This window comes from Natator depressus, chromosome 3 (assembly GCF_965152275.1).
Source record: "Natator depressus isolate rNatDep1 chromosome 3, rNatDep2.hap1, whole genome shotgun sequence".
NCBI classification, from domain to species: domain Eukaryota; kingdom Metazoa; phylum Chordata; order Testudines; family Cheloniidae; genus Natator; species Natator depressus.
In genome coordinates, this window is record NC_134236.1 from 71,271,217 (window position 1) to 71,298,105 (window position 26,889).

The window sequence follows — 26,889 nt, forward strand, 5'->3', positions numbered from 1 at the left end:
ACAGGTAATAATCAACATAGAACTTAGTTTACTAGGTGGGTGGAGTTAGGAGTCATGTAACTTGGGCTCCATCAAATGCTAATTAATTTGGGTTTTACTTTAGGAAAGTTCAGACTTCTCCTAAACATTTTCAAAGTTACTAAGCCTTTGGTTAACTTGGGTTCCAAATGACTAATAATCTCTGTGGTTTATCCCCCACTACATACCGCTCCAGCTCCACAATTCAGTATTGGGCGTTGATATGAATGGGGAAAAGAAGAGGCCATGGCTCCAGGTTTCCCTACTCCTCGCTATAAAACACATATGAATTGTTGTAACAGAATCACATTTTTCCCTGGATTCAAGGATGTTGCTCCTGCAAGTTATTACTAAAGATGATACTCATAAACAGATACTTCTGTACATGATTTCATGTTGTACAATTCTTTGTACCACAAAGCAAAGAGAGTCAGAAAAGGTCCCAATTGTCTGCAAATGGACTTCAGAATTCTCACAGTGTGCCACCAATGAATTTACAATTGGAGACACATAACAAGACTTTTGAAAAATATGGACACCCTAGTTGCATTAATATAAAATAGATGATTCCTTTCATATGCCCTGTTGCCCTTATCCTTCAAACACTTAAGCATGTACTTAAGTTTATACATATGCATAATTCCATTAAAGTCAATGGGGCTACTCATGTGTGTAAAGCTATGCATGTTTGAAGAACTGGAGCCTTATACGTCTGATCCAAATAGACTAATAGGCATTTTAGAGATAAACTTTGTTGGGCTTTGGATCAGGCTATAAGATCCTGATCCAGTTGACCATTTAAGCATGTTCTTAACTTAAGCATATGAGTGGCCACTGAAGCTAGAGTTAAGCATATGGTTACCTGCTTCTTTGGATCAGGGCCTAACACTGTAAGACTGAAGTCCTACTAGATAGTTCAGGCATCATATATATTCCTTGTACAACTTTTTAAATATAGAAGTGTTTAAGACATTAATTATATATAATTAATATATAAATATACATATTTAAAATTAATGTCTTAAACACTTCTATATTATAAATATATATATATATATAAAATTTGATAGTGTCCTGCCACCTCACTATCCCATATTGCCCTTTCAGAGGCTTCCAACTCTATATGCAGTTACATGGGAGCCCCATAGGCTCCATCCAGCTTGTGCTTTGCCTGAAAAATATTACTTCAAGGCAATCAGACTCCCATCAATACCCGATGCCATATTCAGTCTATCTTCCTTTACCAAAAAACCCTCCAAAAAAATAAAAAACCAACAAACCAAAAAAGTGCACAGAAGATTCCTATTCCACGTACGGGCAACAAAAATATTATGAAAAGCAACTGCGCACTTACTGCTCTTGCAAAAAGACTGCATTCCAAAGCTCATCATTTGATTCTTGGCTGCTGTATTTTTTTTTTTTTTTGTAATTTATTTTACTCATCACCTCCAAACCAGAACGTTTATTTACATTGTGGGTAGCAAAATGTCTATCTGGAAAAAAATGTGAGGCCATTTTTGAGGTATGGAATGAAAAAAAAAGTATCACAACCATAAAAGCCATTCTTTCTGGTTTACTAGACCTCTGGGGTGGGGAGGGGGAAACACGAGTTAAAATCCTGTTGGCTATTGCTTCAGCTTGAAGCGAATTGGTACAGATGCTCAGAAGATATAGACGCTCAAAAAGGTACAGAGGCTCAAAATAGGTTTAATAACTGGCAGACCCTTGACTTTAGCAGTGCAGACAGACTGTTCTGAGGAAAGGGGAGAAGACGCATTTGAAAGACCCATTGGAAAGCAGCTTTTGCTCCTTTGAAAGCATAGAAACTGTAGAGAGTTTTCACCTTTTTTACTTCCCCTGCTGGATGATATCTAACTGGCTGATTAATTAATTACACCTGGTGGCCAATTAACTACTATGAGAAATGGCTCTGAAAGAGAATCTAATTCAAAAAGATATTGGGGAGATGCAATAGGTGAATTGTAAAGTGTATGAGAAAGGTTGAGAATGTAAAAATCAATTCTCTCGGATACGTTTCCTTTGAGCATAAGTAGGCATTTCATGACCTACAAGTGCAGTCTTACTAATTGCAATGGTTAAAAAAATGGAAAAGTTTAAAGTTGCTACACAGCAGACAGAAAAATTAAATTAAAGTGGTAGAATGATTGTGGCTTTTGTCACAACATGGATGTGTTTTTAAATCAGGGGATCAAGATAAGTATTAGATCCAAGCAAATAATTTACAATGAATAATTTGTCCAACAAATTTAGCCTCTTTTTCTGCTTAAGTCATGATATGTGATTTTCTCAAGTGTGGTCTTTATTCAGCATTATTTTATAATACTTTTGTGACTTCTTTAACTCTATGGATTGATCCCAAACAGCTTTCTCTGAATATTTAGTATGCATTCTGTGCTGGCCAATTTTGATTAGTTAGGTACATTATGTGGTGCTATTATTTCTGTTTCCTGATTAAATAAGGGCACAATCACTTGTAGTCTGCTAGTCACAGGTTCACATCTAAAATTTGCTTCCATTGAGATATTCAGCCATGTACCTCTACAGGTGGCTTTTTGTGTATGTCTGAGCCAGTTAAACTCAGTTGCACAAATGTCTGACCACATCAGGCTTTTTCTCAAGTCCCTGGCACTGGCTCCAACTCAGTTTCAGATGCTAGTTTAAGACCTTAGTCCTAATCTTCAAAGCACTTATTGAATCAAGATGCAGCTACAATAAAGACTGAATTTTAATCTACAATGTATTGAGGCAGCTGCGCTCCTTTGTGACAATGCAGATCACAAAACTGAGGATGAAATGCACAAGAACTGGGCACAAAGAATTCTTCGACAAAGGGATTTAGCTCTGGCATGAACTTCCAGAGGATACTGGACAAATCCAGAATCTGCCATTGTTAAGAAACACTGCAAAACCTTCCTCTTTTTGATAGATTGGCTCAAATTCCCACCCCTTTGCCTTGGAGTGAAGACCTCCATCTACAACTTTTGGGGAGGCAGGAATTTATCCATAAATAACTTCAATGTACAGATATACTTCTACACTTTTATCACCATGGACAGGCCCACACTGCAATCAAAAAATGTGATTACAGCTTGAGTAGACAGATCCAAACGATCTTTAATCTAGCTTGTTTATGTCCCGGATCAGTGAAGCTGCAGCAGTGTATGCTGCAGCGTGGGCTGTACGAGTCTGCCTGGAACCCTGGGTAATTACCTGTGGGTCTAGCTCACGCTGAAACCTGTATTGTCATGGTGCCAGTGGTCACGGACCCAAGCAAGCTAGATTGAACTAAATGACCAAGGTTGATGGGGCTGACTCTTTGTTCATTGGCGTTAGGGTTCACGTGTTAAGCACCTGGAGTTGATTACATTGTCGAAAGGCACAGCTAATGCCACAATGATTACAATATAGACATAGCCTATGTGTCATTAACTGTGCCTTTCAACAATATAAAACCCCAGATGCTTAACACAAAGAACTCTAATGCAAAGGAACAAAGGGTCCAAACTGCCCCTTCACTCTTGGTCATTTAGTTCAACATTAGGCACCTCCTTCCATTTGGGATTCATGATTCATGTGGTGCAAGGTTGTAGTGGCCACGCACTTGTGTTGTTCCTTGGATAAAGCAAGAGAGCTACAAGCGAATCCCTGTGCCTATCTCCAAGGCCTGTGCTGAAAGTGCTTTTGGGCTTGCAGTGTCCCATCAGCAGTAGTGTCTTTCCCCTGCCTGTGACTTACAGCCCGTGGACTTCTCCTCAGTGGCTGGCCCATCTTCCAATGAGAAGAGAGCTGGCAGTGGTATACAAGGGGAGAGATTTCTTGCCAACTCTCTAATCAATTGGCACTCTGAAGAGTAGAGAGCCCACTGGGGCTGTACAACAGTATTTGCCCATCTGTGAGTTTCAGGAAAGACTCTGGTGGATAAGAATCTCCAAAGGCTCCTCTAAGAGAAAAGCTGGACCCTTAAGGTACATTCTGATCTATATCGTCTGTTGTATTATCTAGGTCTGTATAGGACATAATTTAATTTTTACCTTCTTTCAACAGCTCTGCATATCTGACTTTTTAGACATCTTTTACTTAAAATGATGTAGTTCTTCAGATTCATATCAAATATCTTGTAATAGTTGCACAACAGATATAATGCATTTTGAGTACCCATATCTACAGTACGAATGTGAAATGTTCCCTCATGCAGGGATTACAATATTGTTAGAAGAGTCTTGTTATGGTCTCTTAATACAAAGTGCTGCTTTGGGTAGTAGTTAGGAACTCCTAGAGGACACAGCGATAGTGTTCTTCTAGTGCTTTTAGATATCAGCAAAAAACATCTGGGGAGTTATTTCCCTGATCCATTTCTCTGAGCTGAAAAAAGGTTTTATAGAATGTTTAACTAGAAAAAGATCAGCTGAAGTTGAATAAACCAGGCAGCAGCAACTTTCATCGATCCTTCAAAACTCTTTTGCTCAGCTCTGCTTCCAAAACAATGAAGCTTCGCACCCCAATTCCAGATATGATATGCTCACATATTACTATGGCAATAGTTGCCATTACTATTAGTTACCTAGTCTTTAAAAATTAAAAATCAGCTAATCATAAGAAAGAGACCTCTGGGTCCAGATAATTTGAAATCTGAAAATATAGCATGGGCTACTATATATTTTCAACCAATATATATTTATGTTTATAACTCTTGCTATTATTTTGAGCATCCAAAAATATTGTTTGCTAACTCACTGTTGTTTCATTTCAATATAAAATAATAGAATCGTAGGACTGGAAGGGACCTTGAGAGGTCATCTAGTGTAGTCCCCGAACTCATGGCAGGACTAAGTATTGTCTTAGACCACCCCTGACAGGAGTTTGTCTAACCTGCTCTTAAAAATTTCCAATGATGGAGGAGGTTCCACAACCGCTCTAGACAATTTATTCCACCCTGACAGTTAGGAGGTTTTTCCTAATGTCCAGCGTAAACCACCCTTGCTGCAATTTAAGCTCATTGCTTCTTGTCCTATCCTCAGAGGCTAAGTAGAACAATTTTTCTCCCTCCTCCTTGTAAAACCCTTTTATGTACTTGAAAACTGTTATCATGTCCCCCCTCAGTCTTCTCTTCTCCAGACTAAACAAACCCATCTTTTTCACTCTTTCCTCCTAGATCATGTTTTCTAGGTCTTTATTCATTTTTGTTTCTCTCCTCTGGACTTTCTCCAATTTGTCCACATCTTTCCTGAAACATGGTGCCCAGAACTGGACACTCCAGTTAAGGCCTAATCAGTGCGGAATAGAGCAGAAGAATTACTTCTCGTGTCTTGCTTACAACACTCCTGCTAATATATCCCAAAATGATGTTTGTTTTTGGTTTTATTGCAACAGCATTACTGAGTGTTGCACACCATATAAACTCCTTCATTTATTTTTAACCAATCCAGCTGTTTAAAAATTGGTGACATGATGAACATGAGATTCATTTTTTCCCTATCCTAAATAAGCAATAACACGCATTGGAACACAGGAATGACCATACTGGCTCAGGTTCAGAGGTCTGTCTAGTTCAATATCTCATTTCTGACAGTAGTCAGTACCAGATGCTTTAGAGGAAGGTGCAAGAAGCTCTTCAGGAGACAGTTATGGAATATCCTGCACACAGGGAAATTTTCTTCTTTTCCACCATGAGTTATTAGCATGAGGGTTTATAGTCCTCCTAAAAACATAATCCTCTCTAATGTAACTGATGTTCCACAGGGAAACCTGCAAAACGGGTTGGATAGCTCCTTTGAGTCTCCTGCAAATGGAGCCAGCCACCTCCCCAGATTCTGCCCTGGTGAGAGGAGATGAACAACTGTCCTAAGCTTTCCCACCAACAAAAGGAGCCAACCGGCAGCCCGGATGTTCTCCTGAATGTGGCTCCAGTGTATGCAAAATGCATCCAAGATGAGTCGATAATAAAACAAGTGGTCACTTCCTCCAGGGACAATAGCAGATAAATTGCCCAAGGATAAAAAGAGTTCATAGTATTGTGTAAACTTTAGACTTGAGCAATATTATATTGCCTTTGCCCCCAAACAAGTATCCATTTATATAATAGCTTATCTTCCTCATTTGTACATTTGCACTTGCACTGCACTGTGTATTTTTGCCTGCATGATGAAGTAAAAAACCCGCCATTTATTTAAATGTTTTCCAGGTGGATGTAATGTTGTGAAAGGAGCTGGCCTGACAGCACTGGAGATTGAAGCCCCTTGCTCATCAACAGAACAGGTACTGCCCAGTTCTCAGCAATGCAAGCCTCCTGACATTGTCCCACCCATGTGCCTCAACAACCAATCCAGAGACATGATGATCTCTAGAAGTCAGATGCTAGTTCAGTCAGTGTCCTTGCTAAATTAATGACCAGCTGGTGCCAGCTGTGCTCTTTTTTATGTGATGCGAACAATCATTTACGTAGCTTAGGACCAGACTAGAACCCAACAGCACACTCAAGGGGCTGCAGAGTAGATGGAGTTCTGACTTGATCAACATTCTTCCTTAGCAAAAACAACGAGGAGTCCTTGTGGCACCTTAGAGACTAACAAATTTATGTGGGCTTTTGTGGGCTAAAACATGCATCTGATGAAGTGGGTTTTAGCCCACAAAAGCTGATGCCCACATAAATGTGTTAGTCTCTAAGGTGCCACAAGGGCTCCTTGTTGTTTTTGCTGATACAGACTAACATGGCTACCACTCTGAAACCATTCTTCCTTGGGTCTCTGATTTAGCTCTGCTGCTTGGTGCAGAGAGGGTAAGGAGATGAGCTACCCTCCTTTTCATACCCCTCCACACTCCCTTTCAGACATCTAGCATTTGTATAGGTACTGCTATAGAGCAGGGAATATGCTTCTCAGTGGGAACCTGACCCTTTCTTGCATGGGAATGCAATGAAGAGAAGAGGGAACTTTTTGTGCCCTCCACAACTCCTTTGTGCACCAGAGCAAGGGCTGGCTGGAATCTGTCTCCTATTTGTTGCATAACAATGGCCAAACTAGAAGTAGTCTCCTTTTTCTGGGATAGAGCAAAATTCATCATTCGGTACCTGTATTCCCAATAACTGTTTGTTGTTTTACAAATTCTTTTCCTTTTCCTTTGAAGGGCCTTGTAACACTGTGAGCTGAACACCAGAATTTAGCTGGAGTGAAGAGTGATGTTAAACCTTTTCTTTCAGTAGAAGCATTTCCATTGACTCTAACTATTAGTTTCAAAACTGAAGAGAAAAAAACGCGATGAAAAGCAAAGTGATGCACCGAGTTGACTTTAAAACACTATAGGTTTCCACGGATTTTACTACTCTTCTTTGTAGATTTTTTTTTTTTTTTACTTTGAAACTTGCACAGACTTGACTTCAAATATATTTACGGTGGCCCTTCTGCTGACCCTGAGTAAGTTAATCTGGTGATGCATATTGTATAATCTGATTACAGAAGGTAAAACCAGGCGAATAAGGTCCAGTATATGGAGTTCTTTAGCAGCTTTGATGTGTATCTCTCAATTTTCTGTCTTGCTTTAAAATAAAAAAAAAAAAAATGGTGTCAGCAGTGCTATAGTGCTTGATTAACACTGCCATGTTACCCTAGGCAGACACTGCCTGTACCTGTCTTGTTTCTCACAGTCATGCCCCTTTGGTCTTTTCAGAGTTATGAATACTTGAGACACTCCTACAAATGACTGTGCTGATTAAAAAAGCTTGATCATATCATCTTTTAGCTTTTAAATGTGCTGTCAAACAATGGAATCAGAACTATGGGGCTGTGGCAGTTATTTCATATTAATGCTCTGAGTTCAAACAAAGTGTCAGGATGACTAAGTACAAGGGATTTTCAGAATGCTTTAATGTTGCCTCATTTCAAATCACTTCATAAGCAGCTTGGTAATGAGCTCAATAAATTCTGTTGAAAAAAAATACACTAGCTACAAAAAAAAAAATTGGAGCTATTTTATAATTGGCCCTCGGGGCTCGTGGGAAGGAGTCTTGTTTCCTGTTTGAATCCACTTTGTTAATGCTGCATTTGTAGATGGCTAAATGAATATGAAATATTGTAATTAAGTACATCACAAACTGTTTATCTTGTCAGCAGTGTTTTTCTTTAAAGGCTGGCTTGTTGACCACTGGTGTATTATCCCCATTTTTCTGTGCTTTGCCAGCTGTAATAGAGGAATCCAAAACACTGTAGGGGGGTGGAGACAGAGAAAGAAGACAACAAACAAATACAATATGAAACCTAGTAGTGGCTTTCTTTTCCATGGAGCAGGTATTCTTTTCATTAGCTCTGAGCTGTATATTCACTAAGCAAAATGACTTTATAAAATCTCTGCTGGGCTTGATGAAAGAATGTGATACATATAGGTCTGGGTCTGGCTGTATGGTGCCTCACAGGGTATCCTGCTGAGCAGATTGTTTTTATTCATGACAGAGGCAGAAAACCAATCTGACTGCTGGAAAAATGAGAACTGGTTTATTATTGATTGGGAGTCGAGTGACTGGGCTTCTCCTTAATCTCCATTGTTATTCTAAAGGTTTGGTATTATGATAATCTTTTGACCTCCTCGATTTCTTACTTTAGTTCAGTCATGTAGGATAGCTGTAGCCCGTGACAAACTCATCTAGTATGCTTTGCACTAGGATCTGTTGAAAAGTTTGCCTCAGGGCTAAATCCTGCTCACCTGAGTCAGTGAAGTAGCTGTGTTGACTTTAGTGGGACTTCTTGTGTGATTAAGGTGTGCAGAATTGGGCCCTATAGTTGCAAATATTGTGAACTTTGTGTCTGTGCATAGTGACTATATAAATGAAAAATTCACAGCGTTTTCTAGTATTTAACTTCATTTCCCACAGCCATCTCAATAGCCTCTCTTCTATAAAAGAAGTGCAACATCTGAAATCTCTTCACATTTCAGCCTTAGGAGGAAATAAAACCATCTTCATATTATATTCTTCTTCTTCCTTCTAACACAGACCAACACAGAAAAGTATGCTTCTCTGGGCACCCTTAACATTATTCACAGATCAATAGAGTTTAAGGGCAGAAGGGACCATTACATCATGTAGTCTGGCCTCCTGATATCACACACCATGCAGTTTTAGCCTTTTGCACCTGTACTGAGCCCAATGACTTGCGTTTGACTAAAGCATATCTTCTAGAAAGACATCCAATCTTGATTTAAAGACATGGAGATGGAGAACCTGCCACTTCTCTTGGCAGTTTGTTCCAATGGTTAACCACTCTCACTGTTAAACATGTGTGCCTAATCTCATATTTGAATTTGTCTGGCTTCAACATCCAGCCATTGGTTCTTGTTCTGCCTGTCACAAATTAAAGAGTTCTTTAGCACACAGTATTTTCTCCCCTTGAAGATAATTTTACATTAAAATCAAGTCACCTCTCAATCTTCTTTATGATTAACAAATCAGATTGAGCTATTTAACTCTCATGGTGAGGCATTTTTTCCAGCCCTCAAATCATTTGGGTGTCTCTTTTCTGCACTCTCTCCAAGTGAAAATAACAAAACAAAACAAAAGCAGCAGGAAGCCCCTAAATAAAACTTCACCCCCAACACAACAAAACAGGTGGGATTTCTTTCACTGCCAAAATTCTCTCGCATAAACATTAATGTAATGAGGCCCCACTCTTTTCAGATACCCAGATAATAGGATAGGCCTTGCAAATGGGCACCAAAGGTCAACAGCCTATTCCAGGGCCCCCTTATGGGGAATACTCCATCACCAGCCCCACTTTCTGTTACACCAAGAGGACTCAAACGCTCAGTTGACTACAACTGTGGCAGTATTTATCTATTTATTGAACATAATTTTATTTGTTTTTGAAGATTTTTGATCACTTGCAGAATTTCTATTTGCTTTACCACAAAAGACTTAAGTACATAATCAAATCACCCTTTCATAAAAATAAACATTTTCCATTGGAACATACAATAGGATTTGCCATACTATAACAGAACATTGGTCGATCAAATACAGTATCTGAACTGAATAGAGTCATGGATTTATTAGAACAATCTATAATCCATTTAAATGCCGCACACCCAGATTGTTTCTCCCTTTCCCCCTTGTAACTGGAGAGGTGTTAACGGGCCACTTCACCTTGAATGCCCCCTTGAAATAGATGTGTTAACTACTTATGCGAAACAATATGTTCCACCTTCTATTTAGCTGTTACACTCTAAGTACATTTCCCAGACCTGAAGAAGAGCTCTGTGTAAGCTCCAAAGTTTGTCCCTCTCACCAACAGAAGTTGGTCCAATAAAAGACATTACCTTAACCTCACCCACCTTGTCTTTCTATCTGGCCTCTGGCAGTTTCATTAACTGATTCTTCAGAGAAAAGCCAAACCTACCATAATGCACTCAGCCAACTGTGTAATTCTTCACATTATGAGGGAAAAAATCCTTCCTGACTACAGGTGATCAGTTTATGCCCTGAAGCATGAGATTCAACTGTACTCTTGTCTTAGCTTTTATAACTACAAATGTTATTACCAGTCACAAAATTATCCAACCCTTTAAACTCCAGTCACATAATATTTTGATGATGACTTTCTGTGGTAGTAAATTCCAGTAGTTGATTATAAGCTATATGAAGTAGCATTTCTTTTATTGCTTGTATATTCTCTTGCTATTAGTTTAATCGATTGACCTTCCTGACAGTCTGATATTATAGTAAAAGGTAAGGAGAAGGGGCTGAACAGTTTTCACTGTATCCATCAACATTTTGAACATCTCAGATACCTTCTGTACCCTCTTCTTTACCAGGCTAAATTATCCTAGCTTTTTGCAATCTCTTTTTATTATATATACAGATATATGTAAATATATATATACACACAGTCGCACCTTGCCTCAAATTATATTTGTTGCCTTTCTGTGGATCTTTTCAGTCCCAGTTCTGGGTCAGATTCTCTTTTAAGACTGCATGGCAGAGAGGTAGGCCTGGGCATCAGACAGCTGGTTATGACTCTCTGATACTCAAAACTATCACCAGTTCTGCCACCATTTAGAGATGCAGCTAGTCAATTCGAAGTTGTGCCACATAGAAAGGTCCTTAGTGAGCCCTTCCGCAGAGAAGGATAATAGGGTAACATAGAAGAACTCCACCATGTCCCCTCCCACAATATGCCCCTGTGACATTATATGATTAAAATATGACCATATAGATCATTATTGCAACCACTCTTATATACTTGCCGCAAATATTGTACAAAGGTTGTCGAGTGAGGTGTCTATGAAAAGGTTATGATTTGCAGGTTATGATTATGCTGTCTGTATGCATTGTATCATTTTAGTATGTGAAGTTATAAGTATTGGCTCTATACTTGGATTTCAAATGTTTGCTCCTGGGGTAACGCCCACAAAGTAATTAGCCAGCACATTTCAGAGGGACTATTCAAATTGAGTGGTCCATCGAAAGAACATTTAACTGACAATGGACCATGGGATATGCCTATCTACACTTAATGAAATTTCCTGCTGTGACTAGGCAAAATGCATGGACATGTGACTTGCCCATGTGACTCCAAACTCCATCTTGTTGCTGTCCACAGTAAGAACAATGGGATGCCCTCAACATGGCAAAAGCTATAAAAGGCCCTGGAAACACCTCCATTTCGTCTTCAATCCTGCTTCTTACCTCTGGAGGAACCTTGCTACAAACTGAAGCTCTGAACAAAGGACTGAATGACCCATCCAAGCTGTGATGTACTCCAGAGACTTGACTTAAGTCAGCAGCTTATTCTATCACTGCTGCAAGCCTGAACCAAGAATTTTGCCATTACTGGATGTAATTGATTTCTTTAACCAATTTTAACTCTCACCTTTCTTTCTTTCTTTTTATAAATAAACCTTTAGATTTTAGATACTAAGGGATTGGCATTGTTAGGATATAGATATTCAGGCCTGTCTGTAAAGGCCTATATGCTAAGAATTTAGGTGTATTCTTATCACTTAGCTAGTTCTAGAGGTATAAAAGAGAGAATCAAAATCACTGTCTGCCAGTGTAAGGTCCTTCTCTTACTGTGACAGTCTGAGGCCCTGTGCTTAGGCTAAGGCCTTTGGCTAAGCAACAGAGGCAGCCATAAGCTGGGAAGCGACCGGTCACCTCCTCACATTCCAGACTAGTCACATTGAAATAAGGTGCTATTGGGCTGTTAGAATACAATCTTGTCCTGATAATGCCTATTGCCTCCAGAGAAAGGGAAGTGCCTAGAAGATGTAAAAGGAAACTTAATTTGATAACATCCTGTCTGGCAAGAACTCACTTGTCAATAGCTAAGATGTGAAATCCTCACTTCTGTATTGTTTTGTCATTATAGTTCCCACTTTGCCATTGTTTGTCTGTATAATCTCTGTCTGGCATCCAATGAAGTGAGCTGTAGCTCACGAAAGCTTATGCTCAAATAAATTGGTTAGTCTCTAAGGTGCCACAAGTACTCCTTTTCTTAATGGCACACATGCAATCCAACAGTTATGTCCAGCAAAGAGTTCTTCTATGAGGAGGAATTCTTGCTAGGAATTTGCAACCCGGTTATGGTTTCTTTATACTTCATGAGTGATACAAAGGGGTGGATCTCACTGAAGAGTCTAGCCATGTATCTTTTTAAAGGTAAAGGTGACAAAACTGCAGTTACGCAAAAGAGGGCATACCATTATTCAATACCGTGTGACACAAATACTTTTTCTATTGTCCCCCTTTTATAATGTACCCTCCAATTAACTGTTTCATTTAATGCTGCACTCTGGACAAATAGCCCCACCAAGCTATCCTATGAATCATTTTGTTTCTCAGAGGACTTGTACATTCAGAGCCAATCAGCACATACGAGTTGCTTAGACTATGTCAGTCAATGTGCGTTAACTTACATTTATTCATTCTCTTTTTCACTTCCCTTATCTTGCTCAGTGTGTTTGAGCCCATCTAGAGTTTCGGTCAAAACTTAACATCAACTTATTTGCACAATCACTCATGTGCTAGCAATTGGGTATTTACTCTTTCAGGGACAGTGCCTTGGACGTGACTGATGTCCCCTTCTAACTAGAGTGGGAGATCCATAGGTGGAGGAAACTCTATTTACAGATCGCCAGAGGGCATTGCATGTAAAGTTTAGAAATAAGGAACAAGGTGCAGATCCTCCAGGGATGGAATGAGAATAAAAAAAAGTCATTGAATAAAACAGTACTGTTGCCCTTGCAGGTCAGACTGTGCTCATGACATTTAAATCATGCTCAGTACACCTGACCTTGTGCCCTGGGGTGGTAGTTTTCCAATTCTAGGATTGAGCACAAATGGCAAAGCAGAACACTGTAATCATTTATAAAATACTCTAAAAGAACAAGCACACTGCCAGCATGTCCAAAACACAAGTATTGAGTCACCTTGCCACCAGTAGTCATTACTGCAAAACACCATCACCCGTAACAGATTCTGCTGCCTTTACTCACGTAGAGAGCTACCTTACTTTACAAAGAGTGCTATTGAAATCAGTGTGGCTACTCATGGAGTAAGGTATTAATCAACATTCATAAGACTGGCAGAATCTAGCCCTGGGAAATTTATATTGGCTCCCCTTGTGAAGAACCAAAGCAATTTACTTTTAAAAAACGGATCAGTTACAAGCAGCAAAATACCAGCCTGCCAGTTCTTGAAAATCAATAATGAACTCTCTGCTCCATAAGAGAAACAACCCAGAGCCACATCTTCAGCTAGTGCTACAAAGATATTTTATACAAATATTTTACCAAACAGATTAGTCTTATTTTATGCCATGACGCTCATTAACCTTGGGAACTTGCTGAGCCAACTGGAGGAAACAAATTCGAGAGGCATAGGCCCTCCTTGAGAATTCTCTGTCCGCGGCATGAAAAGTTTAATTCCAAGTACCAACAGTGAGCATATCCCAGTGGTTTGTCTCAGGACATGAAAAAAGGAAAGAAGCAATCTCTCAGTTAAATGGGTCCCAGACGATTTATTGCTACAGAGCACAACCAGCATCCTGACTCTCACTCAGATGCAAATAGGTAGCCAATCAAGAGTGAAGATCACTAGTGTTATTTGTTTATGATAGTTCACCCACACTAGAGGTGGATCTTTGTATACCTGAAGGTTCTGGATATTTCCTTGGGCAGACCTAGGTGCAGTGTGTTGTATTAAATTACCCTGAAGATTACGAAGACCTGCATCGCTATGGTAGGATCTACCTCAGAGAGAAGTATTTACAGCTTCTGAGTCACTGTTTCCATTGAAGCTCCAGGAACAGTGATGCATCCAATATGATGTGGAAACTGTGAATCATATTGGAAAGGACAGATATACACCTCCAACACAAGGTTTACTTATTACCCTTGCTCATTTTTTTAGGTTCTTTCCTTTACTTATCAGCATCACGATGGTTTTGTCTGATTGAGCCTGAGCTAATTCACTTCCATTTAGTTTATTTTCCCTCATCTGTCAAGCACTGCAAAGCATGGAAATTGCTGCATGTGAGTTTAATAAAAAGCAGATGTAGGCTTGAGTGTTATTTGTATATTGATAACACTAAACAGTAAAATATCTCATTGTTTTCTCCAGAGGCCATCTATTTGTCTACTGCATCTGTCTATTATCAGTGAAGGGACTTATATGGACCCCATCCCCATAATCACAAATTAAAAACAAGGCAGGTGGCAAATTGGCAGTCTGCAGAGCTCACACATGAGTACTCCAGGGGTGAAGATCAAGTGTACCTTACAACCAAGAGGAAGGGACAATCTATGGAAGGGCTTTCTCAGTCACTTCTTCAAGACTCCCCAGACAGTCAACAAAACTACATGGTCGATGGTATCAGTGGGTGTTGACAGGTCTAACAAAATCAGCTGGGTCTCTTTAACTGTGTCCTTCACCAGAGTGAAATTATAAACCATAGATTACAGCTAATTCTCCATGCTATTCTCTGTCATACAGTACAGTAGAATGGGAATTATTGTTTAAAAGAAAAAACTATCCTGTCCTGACTTGCCTGTTTTGTTTCTTCTGATCCAAAACTTGTTTCTTTTGTATCCTGAATCCTTGTTCCCCTAAAAACGTCTTTGTTCTTTGTAAAAGCTTAATTTAATTATTTAGATTTATAAAAGTGTCCATCCAGCGCTCTTACTTTTGTTTCCCTGGGACTTCACTAAAGGCAAGGATTTCTTGGTTTCTGCCCCGGGCTCAGCTACCACTTTCTAATATCTTTGCAAACAAATTTCCTCTTTTGAACTTGGCAGATGATAAAATTTGTTTAGATTCCAAGTCTCTTCACATTCCAAGGACAGAGACAGATGTTTATCCTAGCAACAGTGTCTTCCTTGTGGCAAATCTCTGAAAGATTCATAGAAGAGGTATTTTCTTAATGAAGGACATGAATATCTTATTCTTGGAGATTCTCATTTCTTTTTGCTCACCACAGCAAGCAAATGCCACTGTTGAAGCATGTGATAGGAAAAGATGTCAGAACAGTACCAAGGAGGCAGCCACAAAATTCCTTCTAAGGGGGCTCTCAATCTTCCTGTCAATTTAGTCTTCAGGGAAGAAATCTTCTCTCAGAATAATTAGAATCAATAATCTTTTGCTAGGGGTGTAACTTCAGCACCATTGTTTACCTTTGGGATTGGAACCATATTGCACTTAGATTGCTGAAATTTTGTAAAAATGTCATTATCTGACAGTTTAGCCATCTGCCCTCACCCAGATGCTCCAATTCTCCTAGAATGATCAGTCACTGAATGAAGAGTATAAAGAAAATAATAGTCTTCAGAATCTGTTTATTGTAAGGGAATTTTTGTTTTGATTTCTTGCTATATCTGCCTTGTTTTCCTGAATGTTGTGGGTGTTTATTAATTGCCTGAATATTTTGTCAAAAATTCCATCAGGAACAATCTTTCCTGTTTATTCAGGTCCGAGCTTGCAGGTTGTGAGCCATTAATTCTGCTTCTCCTATAGAAGTTCTGCTGTCCTATTTCCTTGTTGGATGAATGCTTCTTTTTAGACTTGGTCCCAAACAGTATATCTATCTATAGCTATATACCTAAAGAATTTGAATTATTTTAAGGCTGTCTTTTAAAAGGATTTAGAATATTACTTCTTCCTTAGAGCATCCTCAGCTTTCACCACATCAAGAAAACCGTTCCTTGGAAACATGGTTGTACTTATTCAAAATGTTATACTGCCTCTTAGAATCCATATAGTTGGTACCTTACTCTTTTCCAACATTGATGTGGATCTGAAGCATCTATTTACTATCAAAGGAATCTTGCATTTAGAAATTGTTTAAAGAACTTGCCTACTGCCCTTTTTCCATTTGGCTAAACCTCTCACAGAGGAAGGAAGTCCCTGAAGTGGTCAAGGATATCTGGCCTTGAGATGTAGCAGAGGTGCTACCTAGGCAACAGAAGGGAAGCCAAAGCCATACACAGCTTTGATGTGAGGACCTATTTCTCCTGTTCAGACTCAGAGTTTCTTATTCACTTCAGCCCTTCTGTCTGTAAGCTAAGCACAGACACCTTCAGAGCCAGGCAGGATGGTGACTTTGCATGGAAGGTTTCACCAGGATTTAGAGTTATATGCCACTACATAATTGCCCCAGAGATGCAGATGGCAGTGCAAGAGATACTACAAGTGGTTTGGGGAGTGAAAAAAGTATCCAACAATTTTAACCACAAACAGAGAAAGGAAAGAACGGAATGAATTTAAAGAATATACAGTATCTAGGTTTTTTCCATTCTGTACTTAACTGAAGATATTATTTGTGAAAGTGGGAGAGGGTTGAACAACTGAAGAGGCACAACATCTAGATGTAAATGGATTATCTATCTATCCAGATACTTGCAGCTTGCATGGTTCTCATTACTGCAGTATCTGATACCTCCCAAAGTATTTATAAATAAAACTGTCTTCCTTCCCAGACTGTAGAAGAAATAACTTGAATCATATATAATTGTTTGCTTATTTATGTTTATATGTGAGTGAATGGGTCTGTTTTCTGTATAATCATTGGATTTCCCCCTCTAGAATCCAGGATTGACATATCCTGAACTACCGCCAGGATGAGTGGAAAAAAGCCCAGTAATGTTGCATAGCAGATATATTGATGAAGGAGAAAGATTCAAGTACAGATTCAAGTACATTTTCCACCAGCAAAATTAACGGAGATACAGACGGGGTGAGAGTTCACTTAGCTAATTTAGGTCAATAGACATCATGGTGCTCTTCCAAATAAATAAAGAAAGATACTAAAACTAAACTATTAGACAGAGGAGGTTACCACTAGCAGGAGAGGCAGTCTGAACATGGCCTCCAAGGAAATAAATAAAAAAACAGATGTATTTTTGATCCATCTCTGGCAAATCACTAAATTAACATAACAGCACATTAAAAAGATAAGTTTAAGTTATGGACAAGAGGCTTGGCTGGATGCCCACATGGAAATGCACTGGGATGCACTGACCATGTACTATCTATTTGTGTGGCTGTTTCCCAGAGAGCTGAATTATAGCTCATTTTTACAACTTTTAGTCTGCTTTTGTTTGCTAAAGCATGCTGATGTGAATTGGCTTGCAGACTCATAGTAAATGCTCACCTTTAGAGAAATCTCAAAATCATAAACCCAGTGATTTTTCTGTAAGTAGGATGAACCCACAGCTCTTTTTGGCTCTTTCTGGGTCCCTTTCCATTCTGACAGCTCGTAACTCTTCCCTAAATAGGAAGATCTAGGAAATGAGAGGAGTAAAGAGTAAGATTTCTAGGGATTGCTAAGGGAAAAAGGAGACACAGGTACAGAATGTATCCCTCCACTGTATAACCAAAGGAACCTATTTTCGGAGTTGCTGTGTTCTAGGTTTCATGGTGGCTAGAGAGGTTGACTCTTAACATTCTGGGTGTGGGATGACAGAAGGCCAAAAAGTGATATTGAACAGCTCTATTACGTTCTCAAACTGGAAATTAGATATCCTCAGTAATGCACATTAGGGCTCAGTCCTGTAAACATGCTTGCACTTGACTTTAGTGTGTTTAGTGAGGCTACTTACATGCATAAAGTTAAACACATGCATGGATGTTTGCAGGATCAGGGCTCAGGTGACCTCAGAACAATGTATATTATAAAGCACAAGGATAAAGGAAAAGAAATAACATTAAAAAAAAGTAAAACTCTTACCATAAACACCCTGTTCTCTTACTGTGCAGTAGACTACCACTGAGCCAGGACAACCCCAAAGGTCTAAATCAGCAAGATGAGGCACCTTCTTTTGCAGTGTACAAAGGCCAGAATTCTAGGATTCTGATTGGTTGGACATCCTAAAATGTTTCAGAGCAGATGTCAAAGCTAATTCCACAATTTGGCAGAAGGTGGGGGCCTGCAAGGATTATAAAAATTAATACTGTCCACTCCAGGCTTGTATTAAACTCCCAAGGTTACAGCTTTCTCTGACCCTGGATTGGTAGATGCCACCACCCAAGTGCAGAACCCCTTTCAGAGCCCAGGAAGGTGCACTTGGGAATTCCTTCCTGTGGGGTATCCTCAAGCCCTTTCAACTGAGAAGAGCTGAGAAGAAGAAAAAAATAAATCAGCTGTTGCCACCAGCTAATTAAACAACGTGCACAAACCTCTTAAGACACAAAAATCCACTTCTGTTCTTAAAAAAGGTAAATTTTATTAATTAAAAAAAGAAAGAAAATACATCTGGGAACTCAGGCTATTGCTAGATTTTAAAAGAGCAACTACAAGGATTAAGCACCAAGAATAGGTTTCTTGAGGTCCAGCTTAAAGGTTACAAGCAAAACAAAAGCACCTGGGGTTAACACAGAAGAATCCACAAGCCACAACGAAATACAAGGGATAAACCTAATCACGTCGTCCTAGACATTTCCTGATCTACTGACATATCTGGGGTTTTAAATGAGTAGTTTCTAGATATGATACTGATGATTTTTCATACCTGGCCCAAGCTTCTTACAACGTAGCTGCTGCCCTGTCTGCCTCTCCCCGGAAGAACAACAACAGACAGACAAAAGGGGAGACTTTTTTTTCAATTTTAAAAAGTTCTAGCCTTCCCATTGGCTCTTTTGGCCAGGTGCCCACTCACTTCCTTTTACCTGTGCATAGCAGTGAGACTTTTTAACCATTTACAGGTAGAGCAACTAGAGAACAGCTACTAAGAGGGGTTTTATAGCTACTGGCTGGCTGAGTGTCCATAAAAGGGAGCTACTCCCCACCCTCTTCATTTATCACAACAGCGAATAGATTTCAAAAGAAAAAAAGTATTATCTTCCTGTGGTGGGCTTACAGCCCTCAGCTATGATATTTCTTGGTGGATCCTTTAAATTTCCTGGCACCAGCTATACCTGGTCTGGCTGTCCAAGTCTTTCAAAATCAAAAATTACTTTAATCTCAGACATTGATAGCAAAAGAAAAGTCCTTCCTCCCAGCATTCCTTTTGGAGGGAGTGGTTCCAGAAGGGACACTCAGCTCACCCCTTTTCCTTCCAGGGGATCAAGACTTAACTGACAGAGCAGTCTCTTCTTCTACTCCTTCCCTCAGGGCTTTGTCTTGATTCCTCAGAGAGCTGATTGGGAGAGATGAGAGTCTTGCCACTACAAGGCTTCTGGCCCTTAAAGAAACAGTTGTTTCTTCTCATTGACACTCAGTTTTACCCTGGAATCACTTTCTCTCTCCCCATGTTTGCCCCTGCTGTGCCCAGGGCTTTTGTGTGGCTGTGGCTACTTGGGGTGTCCTAGACCCTATCCTTTCTGATTATTTTTAACATAAAGGGCCAGATAGTCTGTTACACCTTCCCTTAGGGGAATTCCCACTGTTGCTCAGTAGGGCCTGCTTTAAGGTTTCAAGACTAGCTGGAAGGAAGTACCCTCAGCATTAGCTGAAAGGCTGTGAAATCCACATGTTTTACCTGACCCTCAAAGAACCTGAAATGAAAACTGCTCTGATACTAACGACACCCTAGTTGTTCCCCGCTTCCTGCCTTTTTCTCTCCAGTTCTCTCCTTTTCTTTTTTTAAATGGCCCAGATCCTCTCTTCTGCTTAAAGATCAAGTAAACAGGCCTTCCCTAAAGGGGATTCCAGGGCTTAAATGGAGGCTCTGAAGACTGTGCCACTTCATCTCCCTATGTCCAGTGGCCACAATTTAACACTTCTCCTGTTTTCCCTCAAACATTCTCTGTATCATAGCAGCAGATTGGACCCCTATGGAGTAGAAATTCCATGGCATGCAGTAGTGGAAGACCCCTTGCATTTGCTTGACTCATTCTGCCTCCCCACATAGAGGATTCTTGGGTCGTTCCAAAGTCTTTGGGGCCAAATAATTCTTATAGTCTATAGATCACCAGAGCATTTTACAAAACAGTTCATGGTGGAGTCCCTGCCCCAAGGAGGTGATATATAGTGTTAAGATCAGAACTGGAGGTGATGCCAAAAAAGAGGAGGAAAAGGCAGTATGGGCTAAAGATAAGAACAATATAAAGGGGTGTGATGGGGTGTGCATACCGCACACTAGGCAGGAAAGAGTTAATCCCACACTATGGTGATGGAAATCCCAACCCTTAGACCAGACTGGGCATGCTCCAGAGGCTGCAGTATTAGAAAGGAACACTGACCACCGGGAAAGAAGGACACTCGGTAGAGGCTTCAGCCTGGGAGCTGCTTCAGCCCCTGACTACAGAGACCAGAATGCCGGAGGCACAGACCGGAGACTGGTTGCCCAAAGCCAGTTGACTGGATTCAGAGTCCCAACAAGCTACCCGCACCAAGGAGCTCGGGGATCCTGATGATAAACAGAACTTTGCTTCAGGACACGCGGTAGGAAGTAGCCCAGGGGGGTGTAGTGAGTGATACCTTGCACCCGAAGAAGGTCAGAGTGTTGAAGTAGGATTCCTGCTGACTGTGTGGTGACCACACACTCTGCTGACAGGGTCCTGGGCTGGGACCTGGTGGAGAGAGAGGGGTCAGGTTCCCCTACAACCCCTGCTGCCACCTCCCTTTGGTGCCGGTCCCTTCTTTGACTCTGGACACTAGGCCACATAGCCCTGACCCCAGTAGCAACTGCATTGACTCTGGTCACTAGGCCACATAGCCCTGACCCCAAGGGCAGTGATAGTGACTTTGGCCATGAAGCCACACAGCCCTGATCCCGAGGGCAGTGATATTGACTCTGGCCACTAGGCCACCCAGCCCCGACCCCGAGATAAGCTGTGTTGAATCTGACCACTGTGCCTTATCGTGGTGAGGCCCAAAACAGTCAGGTGGACTGTGACCGTGGTGTCAGTACACCCATTGCCTGCTGCAACAGGACACGGGGCATACATACACTGCCACACGTGGTGGAGAATGCAGGCATAATGATCAGGCCCTTTTGAAAGGTCCAGGGAGAGAAGAACACAAGGAGAGCAACCCTTCTTTGCCCGCCTATTCACCACCTTACCCAAGATGGAGATGGAGAAGATGTTGAAATGGCTGTTGGAGAGCCAACAGCGACAAGCCACCCAACAGCAGCAACAGCAGGTGCAGCTACTGCAACAAATCACAACTCAGGAGCAACGGCTGTTGAGGGAGTTGGCTGCACAACATCAAGCCCAGCAAGAACACCTGATTCAACAGCTGGCTATGCTGATGCTTCCCACTGGGATGCCGAAGCCCAGCCCTTCCGGACTGGACCCACGGACTCTTCATGCCGGCCTCTCACTGCGTCTGTCAAAAATGGGACCCAGCGATGACCCCAAGGCGTTCCTGGTAACATTTGAACAGGTGGCCACCGCTGCTGGATGGCCACCAGGGCACTGGGCCACTCTTTTGACCAGGCCAGTGCAGGCGGCTTATTGTGGGTTAGACCCCCAGGATGGTCTAGTATATGAGAAGGTGATGGCCACCAGGCCCCAGGTAAGGACCCTCCAACCCCCTTGAGCCGACCGCCAACGCCCAGCCAGGTGCTGATCACCCCGTAGACAACACTGAGGTGGAGCTGGAATGAGATGGAGATTTTGTGCAGGAACAAAGAGAAGACCCGACCTTGAGTAGAGCCTGGGAGCAGGCAGCAGCCTCAGATCCAAAAGGGGACGACGTGCCGAGACCCCTACAGAGGCCATGATTCAAGATCCAGTGAGGTCGCTTATACCAGGTGCTACAACAACTACAAACACTAGAGCCTATCTGTCAGCTTTTGGTCCCCAGAAGATTATGCTGGAGCCTCCTGCATTTAACCCATGTGACACTCTGGGTGGGCCATCTGGGTCGAGAAAAGACTCTCCAGAGAATAGCCTGCTGTTTCTTATGGCCTGGCATACATCAAGAGTTCACAGACTATTGTGCTTCCTGCCCTGAATGCCAGCAGGCCACACCCAAAGGGGTAGCTTGAGCACCCCTTACCCCTCCCTGTGGTTGGCTTACTCTTTGAATGCATCAGAATGGATCTTGTCAGGCCCCTAGAAAAAAGTAAGACCGGGAATCACTTTATCCTCAGAATCATTGATTACACAACACAATAGCTCGAGACCGTCCCCCTCCGCTTGGCCATAGCACCCACCATCACCACTGAGCCAGTGAAGATCTTCACTTGGATTGGGATACCCAAAGAAATCCTGGCTGATCAGGGCACCAACGTGTCCTCCAAATTAATAGCAGAGTTGTGCTGTCTCCTGAGCATACAGACTCTCCGGATATTGGTACACCATCCCTGAACAAACAGACTAGTAGAACGTTTCAATGGCACCCTGAAGTCCACGTTACGCAAATTCATAGAGGATGATCCATGTCATTGGGATTCACTGCTTCCAGCCCTGCTCTTTGCCATAAGGGAGGTACTCCAAGCCTTGACTGGGTTCCCCCCCGTTTGAGCTTCTTTATGGCAGACAACCATGGGGGGATCCTCAATTTCCTGAGAGAAGACTGGGAGGCACAAGAGCCGCGAGTCCTGAGAACCGCTCAGTACATGCTACGCCTCCAGGAGTGCCTCCGGGCTTTGGGTGCCTTCACTCAGAAGAACCTGATATAAGCCCAAAAGGCCCAAGAATGACAATATAACAGGGGAACTAAGAAGCATAGCTTTGAGCCAGGGGACCGAGTTTTACTCTTGTTGCCCTCTACAGAATCAAAACTCCTGGCCAAGTGGCAAGGTCCTTTCAAGGTGTCCTGTCATGTAGGGCCAGTGGACTATGAGGTCCGATTACCTGGATGATGGAAAGAGACACGTAGGTACCAGCTGTACTTGGGGAAGGTCTCAGTACCACCCAGTGGGAACAGGCACAATGTCTCTTACAGGACTATCTGGACATCCTGTTGACAGACCAACCTCATAAGTCACCACATTGCAACAACCCCAGGGCAGAGAGTGAGGAATGACCACTGACGTCTGCCCGGAAGATGTGGGCAGCTGTACACCAGGAATTAGACATGATGCCTGAGGTGGGGGTGGTCGAAGAATCGAGACGCGAGTGGTGAAGCCCAATTGTCCTAGTCCCTAAGCCAAATGGGGCCATCCGGTTTTGTATCGATTTCCCCAAGGTTAATGCCATCTCTCTGTTCAACACGTATCCAAAGCCTCGTATCGAATTGCTCCTAGAACAGTTGCGGGGAGCCAAATATCTGTTGACTCTGGATTTAACCAAAGGGTACTGGCAAAGACCCCTGACACCGAATTCCCAGGTGAAGACGGTCTTTCCCACACCATTCGGCTTCTTCCAGTTCATGACAATGCCATTCGGGCTACATGGGGCAGCCACCACTTTCCAGCAACTGATGAACAAGGTGTTACAACCTCATGACCAGAACATGGCAGCCTATATAGACAACACTGTGGTCTACAGCGGCAACTGGGAGGACCACCTTCAGCACCTTGCCAGTGTGCTCCAGGCCCTTTGGGAAGCCAGTATCACTGCCAACCCCACAAAATGCCATCTTAGACAGGAAGAGGTGACATACCTTGAGTACGCAGTGGGAGGGGGTACGTTACGGCCGCTGGTCGCTAAGGTGCAAGCTCTTTCTGATACTCCAACTCTGAAGACAAAGAAACAGGTACATCAGTTCCTAGGATTAGCTGGATACTATTGACACTTTGTGACAGAGTTCACGACGATTTTGGCCCTCCTCTCTGACATGACTAAGAGCTCCCAGCCCAGGCAAGTGCGATGGTCTGACGAGTGTGAAGAGGCCTTCCAGATGCTGAAAGAGTGGCCACACAAGAACCAGTCCTTAGACATCCCAAATTTTGCGGAAGACTTCGTGCTTCAAACCTTTGCCTCAGAGATAGGTTTAGGAGCTGGGCTGTCTCAAGAATTTGATGGGGAAGAGCACCCCATTTTATACTTGAGCCACAAGTTATTCCCTAGGGAGCAGCATTACTCAGTGATTGAGAAGAAAGCCCTGGCTTTGAAGTGGGCTATTGATGCCCTATGTTACTACCTGCTTGGGACCACCTTCAAACTAATTACTGATCATGCCCCCCTCAGATGGTTACACAGCATGATGGATACAAATCCCCAGATCATGCATTGGTACCTCTCCCTCCAACCCTATGATTTCTGTGCGTTTCACTGACCAGGTAAGGCTCACGCCAACGTGGACTTTTTCTCCAGGCTGGGAGGGGTAAGGGGGGAGATGGACCCCACGGGGGTCCCTCTTAAGGGAGAGGGTGTGTGACGGGACGTGCATACCCCACACTAGGCAGAAGAGGGTTAATCCCACACTATGGGCAGCAGAAGTCCCACCCCTTAGATCAGATTGGGCATGCTCCAAAGGCTGCACTAGTATAAAGGAGTGCGGCCCAGCTCAGACTGCTGGGGAAGGAGGACACTTGGTGGAGGCTCCAGTCTGGGAGCCGCTTCAGCCCCTGACTACAGAGACCAGAAAGCCAGAGGCACAGACCAGAGACCGGTTGCCCACAACTAGTCGACTGGAGTCAGAGCCCCAACAAGCTACCGACACCAACGAGCTCGGGGACCCCAACGATGAACAGACCCCGGCTTCAGGACACATGGTAAGAAGTGGCCCAAGGAGTGTAGTGAATGATACCTCGCACCCAAAGAAGGTCAGCGTATTGCAGTAGGATCCCCACTGACTGTGTGGTGACCACACACTCTGCTGACAGGGCCCTAGGCCAGGACCCGTGGAGAGGGAGTGGCTGGGTCCCCCTACCACCCCTGCTGCCACCTGCCTTTTTTGGCTGGCCCTTCTTTGACTCTGGCCACTAGGCCACTTAGCCCTGACCCAAAGGGCAACTGTATTGACTCAGGCCTCTAAGCCACATAGCTCTGAGCCCCAAGGGCAATGATATTGACTCTGGCCACTAGGCCACCCAGCCTGGACTCCAAGGGCCACCTTATTGACTTTGGCCACTAGGCCACATAGCCCCAACCCCAAGGGCAGCTGTATTGAACCTGACCGCTGTGCCTTTTTGTGGTGAGGCCCGAATCAGTTGGGTAGACTGTGACCGCGGTGTCAGCACACTCATAGCCCGTGGCAACAGAGGACGGGGCATGCATACACTGCCACAAGGGGCAGACACTTTGGAGGCTAACCTGCCTATCTTGAGAACTACATTGCTGATGTTTTCATTTTCATTATAAATTGGATACACATATATTATTAAGACTTGAAAAGCTTCCTTGAAGAAATGGGTTATGAGAAGGGAATTAAAGGAGCGGGTAGCCTTATATACCCACAGAAAAAGGGAAGGGCAGGTTTTGGGGCATGATGTCTGGTTATGACAAACAATGATAGCTAGCAAATTGATTAAGTCTACAATTAGAATGTCCCTTGTTTAACTTCCTCTGCAGCACATTCACATGCTGCTTAGTGACCTAGCAAGTTGTCGCAGCTTATTATTTAAGAATATCTTTTCAGATGCAATTTCTTCTTCACACTATTAATCCCCTTCTGCTAAACAAAACTCTGGATTTATCTGACTTACTCCAGTACTACGCCTTATCCGCAAGGGATTTCCTGCAACAGTAGGATAGTAAAGCAGTCTCTTGTACTCCATTCTCTCTCTGTCTGTCTGTCTCTCTCTGTTTCTTGGCTTCACCTTGCACTGTTTCCCACTGCAGCACTGGTACTTCCAGTAGCAGGCTCCTTATTGTCAAATGCAATTTCTTCCTTCCAGCTGACTTTTTCCTCACTCACTCCATTGTAGGCTATCATTACCAGAGACTTGCTCTTTGTTAAAATTCCTTTATGCTCCCTTTAGTTTCTGATAAAGAGAGCTAGGTTGTGGGGGTGGGAGGAGATTAAATTAAAAATGCCAAAATATTTGATACAATCAACTTGTCAATGATTATGCAAAGGAGAGACAGTGATCAATTCTCAAGCAAAACTCTGCTGGAAATGTCTATATGTATTTCTAGCAAAACCATTGCAATTTTTAGTTAGCATTTGGCTTTTTCTGTCCTCAAATAACCTTTTGTTTCCGGCTATCAAGATGAGATTTGGTGTGACCTCTTCTAGGCAGTCCCTTGCTGCTGCAGATTTTTGAGGTCACAGCTTTAGAATTTCATAAAAATGTGTCCCCATCTCTGCCACTGCAATCTGCTTCTATGGAACAAAACATTAGGTCAGGGATATAGGGTGAAATGCACCGATATAGGATTAATATGGCACACAAACACAGTTCCCAGCACTACAGGGAGAAACATATTCATTCATTACATGAACAGACTTTTTAATCTGATTGCTAATGAAGTGGTGGCTTCATTTAATAAAGAATTTAATGTGTAGTGAGTGCATAGTCCTGCCACAAGCAGCATTAAACAGGTGAAGAGCTCCACATTGTAAGTCAGCTGTACCATACCTCTATACACAGTGG

The 26,889-nt window shown here is 42.3% G+C and overlaps 1 long non-coding RNA gene across 1 annotated transcript in view; it reads left to right on the plus strand.

Moving 5' to 3' along the window:
• Positions 1-7,439, plus strand: part of LOC141983905 (uncharacterized) — a 53,278-nt gene extending 45,839 nt beyond the window's left edge. Inside the window, exons 2-3 of the long non-coding RNA XR_012638563.1 lie at positions 6,221-6,294; positions 7,162-7,439. This is a non-coding gene — a long non-coding RNA (uncharacterized LOC141983905). The remainder of the gene's footprint in view (positions 1-6,220; positions 6,295-7,161) is intronic.
• The last annotated feature ends 19,450 nt before the right edge of the window (positions 7,440-26,889 follow it).